This window comes from Pristiophorus japonicus, chromosome 17 (assembly GCF_044704955.1).
Source record: "Pristiophorus japonicus isolate sPriJap1 chromosome 17, sPriJap1.hap1, whole genome shotgun sequence".
Taxonomy (NCBI): Eukaryota; Metazoa; Chordata; class Chondrichthyes; family Pristiophoridae; genus Pristiophorus; species Pristiophorus japonicus.
The window spans coordinates 17,925,074-17,935,185 of NC_091993.1; positions in this window are offsets into that span (position 1 = coordinate 17,925,074).

Consider the following 10,112-nt stretch of genomic DNA (forward strand, 5'->3'; position numbering starts at 1 on the left):
TCTCTTATCCCCGCTTGTTCCTGTGCCTTAACTCCAGTTGGGGCAATAAATATAATGAATCTCAGGTTAATAGTCTAACTGAATGAGGTCTCATTAACAGTTATAGCAAATAGTGACACTCCTGGTTCAGTAAAATGAGTAATATTATTCATCATCATCATAGGCGATCCCTCAAACAAGGGTGACTTGCTTCCACATGAGTTCACAGATATTTCAATGAAGGACCCGATGTTCCAGTCCTGAACTCCAGTTGAGGGGGTGGAAGATGCCCGTGCGTGGATTTTTTTTAACGTGTGGTGACCTGTTGCACATCAGCCACCACACAGGCTTGACAGAGCTTGGCCATTATCCAGTGGCTAGGGTTAACCAGGACGACTGGAGCCCTGCTCTGCTGCACGGACCTAGTGCGCACACATATCGCAGTGTGGGCTGGCCACTGCTGCCCCTGGGCCCTCGGCTCTTCTGGGCCCTGTACCCTCATTTACTGCACCTCCGCCATGATCCCTCACTGCTCCTCCGCCACAAAAACACTCGCAGCACCACCGCCATGATCTCCCGTCGCACCTGCCTCTCCAGTTCATTGACCAGGAGCTAGTTCAACGCTTGAAGATATTTTCAATTACAAGACTTTAATAGTATGTACAAAGATTCTGTTTGAGGAGTGCAAAAAATTACATTTTTATTTAAAGCTTCAGATTCCCAAGCAGCTTCCTGATCTTGCACATTCATTCATTCATTCCCATGTGATTCTTTTCTCCCTACTTTCTCTCCTCACCAGGCCATGTAAATTCAAGAATTGAAAGGGCAAGCAAGTAGCCTAGTGCCAACCTTTTGAGCCAGTCCCTCATAATAGGCCCAAGTTTCCGGTTCTGGTGAAAACGGCGCACCTCCGAGACTTATGTGACCTGCCTGGGCTCGAAGGTGCACCGGAATCTTCTTGAGCAATTCTCCGGTCCTCCTGGAGCATGGCGTGGCGCAGCATAGTCAACCTGGGGCGGAGCAAGCCGATCACAGCCTGCAGGGGGGGCGGGGCTAGGGATCAGCCTTCTTGTCAGTGCCGGCAGCGTTGCGCAGGCGCGTTGGAGCATGCGTGCCTGCGCAATGGCTCAGCAGGGCGTTTTTCCCCCAGTCTGTGTTTGAATGGTGTGGGTACCGGGGAGGGGGGGAGGGGGGCACTGGGGAGGTAATCGGTGGGGGAGGAGCGTGGCAAGGAATGGAGGGGGTGCGTGGGTTGGGGGGTACTCAAAATGATCGAAGGGCCAGAGGAGAGAGAGCAGTGGTGCCTCCTTCCAGCCTCCCCACACACACCCTCCAACACCCCACACACACACCCCCTCCCACACCCCACCCCACACACACACCCATACACACACACTCCCTCCCACACCCCCCTCCCCACACACACACACACACAACACCCCCCCACCCCTCACTGTCAGATACAGAGAGAGAGAGATACACCTTCCCTTCACATAAAGGTAGGACTTCTATTTTTTATTGATTGATTGCTTATTACTTTGGTCTTGGTACTTTAGGTGCAGGGTTCCTTCTATTTTTTATTAATTAATTGCTTATTACTTTTTGTGCTTCGTTTAGTGCTTGGTGCTTTAAATGTACTGCTTTGTTTAGTGCTTTAAATGTACTTTGCTTCTTTAATGTTGTTGTGAAGGTGTTTATGGAAAATCCTCTAACTGCTAATCTCCCCCCACCCCCCCCCCCCCCCCAGCTGTTGTGATGTTGATGTGTCCTTTGTGTTTAATGCTTCCCACCTGCCGTCTCTGGCTGTGCCTGCACTAAACTTAACTCTAGGTTTTTCAGAACTTACAAAAGTGGATACTTACTCCATTCTAAGTTAGTTTGAAGTAAGTTTTCGCTGCCGAAACTTGCAAAACAGGCCTGAGTGGCTGGACACACCCCCTTTTGAAAAAAATACCTGAACTAAAATGAACCTAAACTAACTCATTAGAACTGGAGCAAACTAAGTGCCGAGAATTGCGATTTCTAAGATACTCCAAACTAAATTAGTTGGAGCAACTCCACCCGAAACTTGGGCCCAATGTGACTGAGTGCACTCTGCTGGCTACTTCTCTGCAGCTGCGCAGTCAAGACCAGCCACGCTCGGGTTCCCTTGGTCACTGGCTCAGGAGTGACATTGGTTGCCTTTCAAATGGGAATGTTGTGTGCCATGTGGAACCTAAAGAGAGAGAATATAACCAGAGGGAGAAGGGAAGGTAACATTTTACAAAGGAGCGGTGTGCATACAATCATGCCTATAAGCTTCCATTCCTTCTTATTTCACATGTCCTTTACACAAAATTGCTGCTTGGGTGCAGTTTAGTGTTGCTTGTTTGCTATCCTCCCCATTCTAAGATTTCTCATTCCTGAGGGCTGATATTAAAAAGTCCTACCATCCTATTAGGGAGGTTCAGTACACCAACCAGCTATTGAAGTACTGTGATTACTGCATCTCTCAGATCCTCCGGCATGCTCTCCTCCCTCCAGATGAAAGAGATGTGGTCGTGTATTCGTGCCAGCAGTGCCTCTCTGCCATACTTCAATGCCTCAGCAGGGATTCCGACCGCACTGGTAGTCTTGTTTTTAAGCTGTCTTATGGCTTTTTCTACCTCGTGCAGTGTTGAGATCTCACTGAGTTAAAACATACAGATATTAAAGATAAGGCACCATAGAGAGTTTTGGGTATGTATACTCCTTTGCAGAATCCCATAATCGTACAATTTCCACATCCTACATGCTCTTAACATCTCAAGAACATCCGACTTTTTCTTTAAGCATAGCTCACACATTAGCATCTCCAATGATACGAATTCCAAAGAATGAAGTTCTACCTTGATATGGAGAGGGGGAATGAGACCATGCTGCATATTCAGGAGCTGAATGATGTGTTGGTAGGTGGGCAAAGCAAATTATGTGCTTCAGTGGTGGGGGGGGGAATGAGATTCTTTATAGTCTGCTGAAGTCGGCTGAGGTACAGCATGATTTTGAAGAGGGTGATGAGATTTAGTTGATAGATTTTGGACAAGCAGGGTAATAGCATATTTGAGAATTTTTTATTGAGAACGTTGCATAAAATATCTCTAGGGAAGGTTGTATATATGGATTTACATAAGATGGTTTGATAAAATGCCACATCAAGCAAAAATTAAGCCACATGGGTATTAAAGGAAATAGAGCCGCATGGGTAGAGAGGTGGATAGAAAAAAGAGTGGGGGTAAATTGATATTGTTCAGATCGGTGGCATGTTAGTAGTAATGAGCCCCAAAGAGCAAGGACCCCTATTGTTTCCAGTTAGTTTCCAATTATATAAACGACTTGGACCTAAAAGGACAAGAAGAGGAATGATCTTGAAGTTTGCTGTTGGTGCTAAATTTAAGGGCATAGCAAACTGAGAAAGAAAGCAGGAGATTGCAGATGGACAGATTGGTGGCAGATGCAGTTCAATGCAAAGAACAGTGATGTACATTTTGCAAAAAAGGACAGTGATGGAAAGTACACCCTAAATGGTAAGATTCTTAATAGATTGGAGGCAGAGATGCTTGCGGTGCAGATACATAAGTTGTTACAGCTGTGAGTGCAGAGAAAAAGACAAATTGAATTCTAGCTTTTATAAATGGAGTATTGAATATAAAAGCAAATATATGATGTTGAACTCACACAAGGCATAGGTTAGGTCACAGTTGGAACATCCATATAAAGAAGTAGATTAGAGCCATGGAAAGAAATCTGAGAATGAGTGGTTATGATTATGAAGAATGGCTCTCAAAATTGGGACTTTTCTCATTGTGACAGCGAAGATTAAGAAGGACTCCAATAGAAGGTTTAACAATTGGGAAAGGTTGTGAGAGAGTAAATAGTGATGAGAGGTGTAATTGGGCTGAATGGCGTTCTGTGCAGTAAATTATATGATTCAAAGCTACTGCATTTGGAGAGAATGATTATTTTCGTTCTGCATTTGAAGTAGTTGAAGTTGTGTTTGGGGAGAGGGTGGGAAAGTTGCTGCTGGATTTAAGGAGAGGCAGAATAAGGTACAAGTTGGAGAGGCAAAGAAGGATTAGGGAGGGAGAGAATTTGAAGGATAAATTTGGATTCAGAACAATCAATTTTTGGTTCAATCGTGATCACTGAAATTCAGGTATAGCTCTGCAGGTAATGTGTTGCTGCAGGAGCACAAGAAAATGTGTAAGTCCATTCTGTTTTGGCTTTCAGAAGCTGCAATAAACCTTTCTTGTTTCTATCTCCAGCAGGTGGCAGTAACTCCAAGGGAGTAAGTCGTAAATTATAGATATATTACTATTTTTCTGATAATTAAATCAAAGATATTGGTGGATTTTATCCTCAAAATGAATGTAAATGCTTAGAAAAGGATCATTTTATTACTTTTTGTAACCAGTGTAACTAAGGTTCAGATATATTCTAACGCTGCTAGAGTTCAGGAAAGGTATGGTACTCGACTTGGCCCAGCAGGGTAAGATATTGCTTTAGGTGGGTAGATTAAGATGAGAGAGCAGAATTGAGCAATCTCAGTTTAATGTTGTCCAAATTTGGTAGTATTTTAGGTTGAAACAGTCAGAATTTTGACCCAATTCAAAGTGCTTGGTTTGGATGTCCTGTCTCCAAGAAGGCAGTGCACCTACATATTGATCAGACTTTACATGGAGATTTGTTTTTATCATGTGCATAAATCATTCAGTTTTTTTTGGAGGGATCTCTTTTTTGAATCAACATAGCACAAGGAGTAGAGAAAAATAATAGAGAACTACAGAATTATGTACTATATAATTTATTGTTTCCTATGATTACTTCTCTCTTTAGGCTCTTTATGTCTCCTTTTTTCTCTTCTAATTTTGTTTTCCTTGTGATTCTGTAGTTCTGTTTTTCTCCATTCTTTATGCTACATTGATTCACAAGGAGATTCTTCCAATTTCCTGTCTCTGGTCAGCTCTTTGATTCAAATCTTCTTCATCCCTCAATTTCTTCAGGCCTGTTACCAGCCCCATTTCTTTAGCCAGCCCTCTGATTCTTCCAGCCTGTCAGTCCCAGTCAGCTTGGTTCTGATGGAATCACATAAGAACATAAGAGTTAGGAGTAGGAGTAGGCCACTCAGCCCCTCGAGCCTGCTCTGCCATTCAATGAGATCATGGCTATCCTATATACCTTGATTCCCTTAAGATCCAACAATCTATCAATCCCTGTCTTGAATATACTCAAAGACTGAGCCTCCATAGCCCTCTGTGGTAGTGAATTCCAAAGATTCACCACCCTCTGAGTGAAGAACTTTCTCCTTATCTCAGTCCTAAATGGCCGACCCCTTATTCGAAACTGTGACCCCTGATTCTAGACTCCCCAGCCAGAGGAAACATTCTCATTACATCTACCCTGTCGCGCCCTGAAAGAATTTTGTATGTTTCAATGAGATCACCTCTCATTCTTCTAAACTCTAGAGAACAAAGGCCTAGTCTACTCAATCTCTCCTCATAGGACAATCTACCCATCCCAGGAATCAGTCTGGTGAACCTTCATTGCACTCCCTCTAAGGCAAGTATATCCTTCCTTGGGTAAGGAGACCAAAACTGTACACAATACTCCAGGTGTGGTCTCAACAGAGCCCTATATAATTGCAATAAGACGTCTTTACTCTTAAACTCAAATCCTCGCAATAAGGGCCAACATATCATTTGCTTTCTTAATTGGTTGCTGTACCTGCATGTTAAACTTCACTCTTGGTTCTGACTCAAAGCCCATTCCAGGAATTGTGCATTTCATCTAGACTGACTCTCCAGCACAGCACTGAAGGAATCCTTTGGGAAGAAATGTGAAGCCAAGTCTGCTTATGGTTTAGTTGGATGTGACTATTCAAAGAAGACAACTGAGGTGTTCTGGCCAACATTTCCGCCAGTCACCACAAAAGTAGATTAACTGGCCATTCAGTTTCCTGTTGCTTGCGGGATCTTGTGTGCAAAATGGCTGCTGTCTTTGCCTACTTGTCACTGCATTTCAAAGTAATTCATTGTTTGTGCTTTGAAATGTTTCTAGAAAGACCTGATAAAGCATTAAATAAATTCAAATCTTTTTTATCTTGTCTTTACTTCACTTAGACTAGTAGGATATCCTGACAGTTGCCTAGTCTCTAATTTTGCAGTTAGATTATCTAAATTTCAGAGGCCCTATCGCTGGGCAAAAGGAGGCTGGATTTGTGGAGACAAGGTTGGTAAAGAGCTGTTGCGTTTTCAGAAGGACCATATTGATTTGGCTAAGTTGATTAATTTTATATCCATATATATAACTCTCACCATCACAAAGACTGCCTACTTCCACCTCCGTAACGTTACCCATCTCCGCCCCGCCTCAGTCCATCTGCTGCTGAAACCCTCTTCCATGCTTTTGTTACCTCCAGACTTGACTATTTCAATACTGTCCTGGTCGGCCTCCCATCTTCCACCCTCCATAAACTTAAGTTCATCCTAATCCTCACCAAGTCCCATTCACCTATCACCCCTGTGCTCGTTGAGCTACATTGGCTTCCGGTCCAGCACCGCCTTGATTTCAAAATTCTCAACCTTGTGTTCAATTCCCTGCATGGCCTCGCCCCTCCCTATCTCAGTAACCTCCTCAGTCCTACAATCCTCTGAGATCTCTGTGTTCCTCTAAATCAGTCAACTACCACCATTGGCCTTAAACTCTGGAATTACCTCCCTAAACCTCTCTGCCTCTTGAACTGGCAGTCCTCCTTTAAAACTCTCTTTAAAACCCACATCTTTGACCAAGCTTTTAGTCACCCCTCCTAATATCTCTTTTTCTGGCAATATTTGCCTGATGTCGCTCCTGTGAACTTTCCCTACGTTTAAGGTGCTGTATAAATGCTAGTAGTTATTATAAAAAGAGGGTGGACGCTGGTGAAAGAATTGCATTTCTATAGCGCCTTTAATGACCACTGGATGTCTCAAAGCACTTTACAGTGCTATGAAGTACTTTTGGAATGTAGGAAACGTGGCAGCTAATTTGCACACAGCCAGCTCCCACCTGTTGTGTTGATAAGTTCAATATTGGCCAAGACACCTGTGCTCTTTGAAATAGTGCTATGGGATCTTTTTAAGTTCACTTGAGAGATTAACGTTTCATCTGAAAGACAGCACCTCGACAGTGCAGCACTCCCCTGGAGTGTCAGCCTAGATTTATGTGCTGAAGTTCCTGGAGTGGGACCTGAATCCCACAATCTTCTGACTCCGAGGTGAGCGTGCCACCCACTGATCCAAGATTGACACTATGGTGCTGCTGTGCTAATATCCCGCTGGATTAGGACAATCCTGTGCTGTCCATCATGCTAAGAAGCTGTAATCAGTAATCACCGACCACGCCAGACAACAACTCGAGTGAGCAGCAGTATCTCTCCAGCAGATTGGACAGAGCATTTTCTCCAACTGCCGCTTTCCGCGAGGGTTCGAAGAAAACAATTCACTTCCAGACCTGATACCCAACAGTAAGCAATTTTAAATACCAATCATGGCTTAACAAGTCACACATATAATGTCTTAACATTAGAGACATCACTTACAGGTCTCACCATTTAAGAAATTCTGACGGGATTGGACAGGTTAGATGCAGGAAGAATGTTCCTGACGTTGGGGAAGTCCAGAACCAGGGGTCACAGTCTAAGGATAAGGGGTAAGCCATTTAGGACCGAGATGAGGAGAAACTTCTTCACTCAGAGAGTGGTGAACCTGTGGAATTCTCTACCACAGAAAGTTGTTGAGTACAGTTCGTTAGATATATTCAAGAGGGAGTTAGATATGATCCTTGGGGCTAAAGGGATCAAGGGGTATGGAGAGGAAACAGGAATGGGATATTGAGGTGAATGATCAGCCATGATCTTATTGAATGGTGGTGCAGGCTCGAAGGGCCGAATGGCCTACTCCTGCACCTATTTTCTATGTTTCTATGAAATGGAATATTTACCTACAGCAGACATAGTATTTTAGAAATATAGAAATTAAAACTGTTCCTTACCTGCTAAATGTTTTGAATTTAATTCAGTATTTTTTTGGCGCTACAGTATTTAATATAGAACACCAGAGTGAAAGTCACATTCTGCAGGACTTTTAGGAATGCTTAGAGCTGAAGACAGAAGTTGCTATAAATTCTAACGTTTTTGCACACCGGGATTTTGTGATTTGGGTTTTAAAGTGTTTCCTACCGTTGGATGGTTTCTACTGAAGAAATATTACACTTATACAATCTGAAATTCCAAATCTTTCTGGTCTGATTGCCCTCCGATATTATGATGATGGGTTGGTTGTAGATTAAAACTAGCGGCTGGTGAACAGGATTTTTATTTGTTTCAATGTCTTAAAGAAGACATTTGAGATAACGCCAAACTATTTCCCAAAACAGCTGTGCCCCGTGAGGAGACAGATTTGGAATAATTAACGTCAGCTTTTGCACTTAATGCAGATAGGGACATAATTCTTCAATTTTACATTTATTGCTTCAGGAAGCCTATAATCCCAAAAGATACTCCCAGATGCCGCCTTATGTTGAATGCTCCACGTTGCTATCTGTGTTAATTATCCAAAGAATAAATCTCGCAATACTGTTCTGAGATCACATTTAACAGCATATTCATTCCTGATTCATGGTCTCCAAACAACTAAATATCGTTGCCCAACATTAAAAAAAATATGGATGCTGGAAATCTGAAATCTGAACAGAAAATGTTGAAATCCCCAGCAGTCCATCCAGCCTGAGAAAGCTTTAATACTATTTCCAGATACTGCGCATTTCCAACACTTCCTTTCATTTCTGCCCGAGCTCAAGCACTCCTTTACTCCAGCATCATTTTTCCTGATTGCAATTTGATTCTTCATAAAATTGCCTCCAAAATCTAACCTGCCAACAGATAGTTTGGGATTTTCTCAAGGTGTTTCCAGTAGGTTTCCACGATTAAATCGATAAATATCGATCGACAAGGTGAATATTGATGGGCAACCCATAAATACAATGCTAGAATCTTGTGGCACAGAAGGAGGCCATTCAGCCCATCGTGCTTATGCCGGCTCTTTGAAAGAGCGATGACAATCTCTTGAGGGGAATACTTTTACATACTGAAAAGAATGGGAACTTTCACCAGGGCAATTATAAAGATTATTAATATAAAAATATTGAAAGAACAGTGGACAAAGTAATTGAAATCTGTCAGCAGCCCTGAAACCCTAAGATGTATGTGTGAACAGGGTTTGTGTGTGTTTGTCAAGGTCAGTTTTGGGGGGGTGGGGGGTGGGATTTGTGCGTTGAGTTGGGATTACATAGAAACATAGAAAATAGGTGCAGGAGTAGGCCATTCGGCCCCTCGAGCCTGCACCGCCATTCAATGAGTTCATGGCTGAACATGCAACTTCAGTACCCCATTCCTGCTTTCTCGCCATACCCCTTGATCCCCCTAGTAGTAAGGACTACATCTAACTGCCTTTTGAATATATTTAGTGAATTGGCCTCAACAACTTTCTGTGGTAGAGAATTCCACAGGTTCACCACTCTCTGGGTGAAGAAGTTTCTCCTCATCTCGGTCCTAAATTGTTAATCACATAAACACAAAATCCAAGCTTCAATATATTTTCTTCTTCGCCCCTTGTATGTCTGTCCAGTGGTAATGTTTAGTCACGCCAGATCAACATGTTTACTGAGCTCCTGCTTACGTTGGCGATGACCTGTTTAATAGGGATAATCTTTCGAGAGATTAACCAGTGACTGACCTGTGCTATTTTTACCCCATCAGTTTAAGTGGAAACCACACGTCCAGTCAATTAAATGTAGGGGTGAGAGAGGGGTCAGCGAGAGTCCAACTTGTATATCTGGCTGAAACAAATAATTATTCAACTGACCTATAATGGCATAATTAGTAGACTGACAAAAGAAGTCATCACATGCAACTTTGCATCTCCATCCTTCATTATGGATTTAATATATATCTGTGGTGTGTCAGCAAAGGTAAATTCCCAATGGTTGAGTTTGTCACCACATTGTTACATCTCCCAAGTTCATTGATAAGATGCTATTCAATTGTTTCCTCCCTTTCAGATTGTAGTTGAAGTGTGCCAACA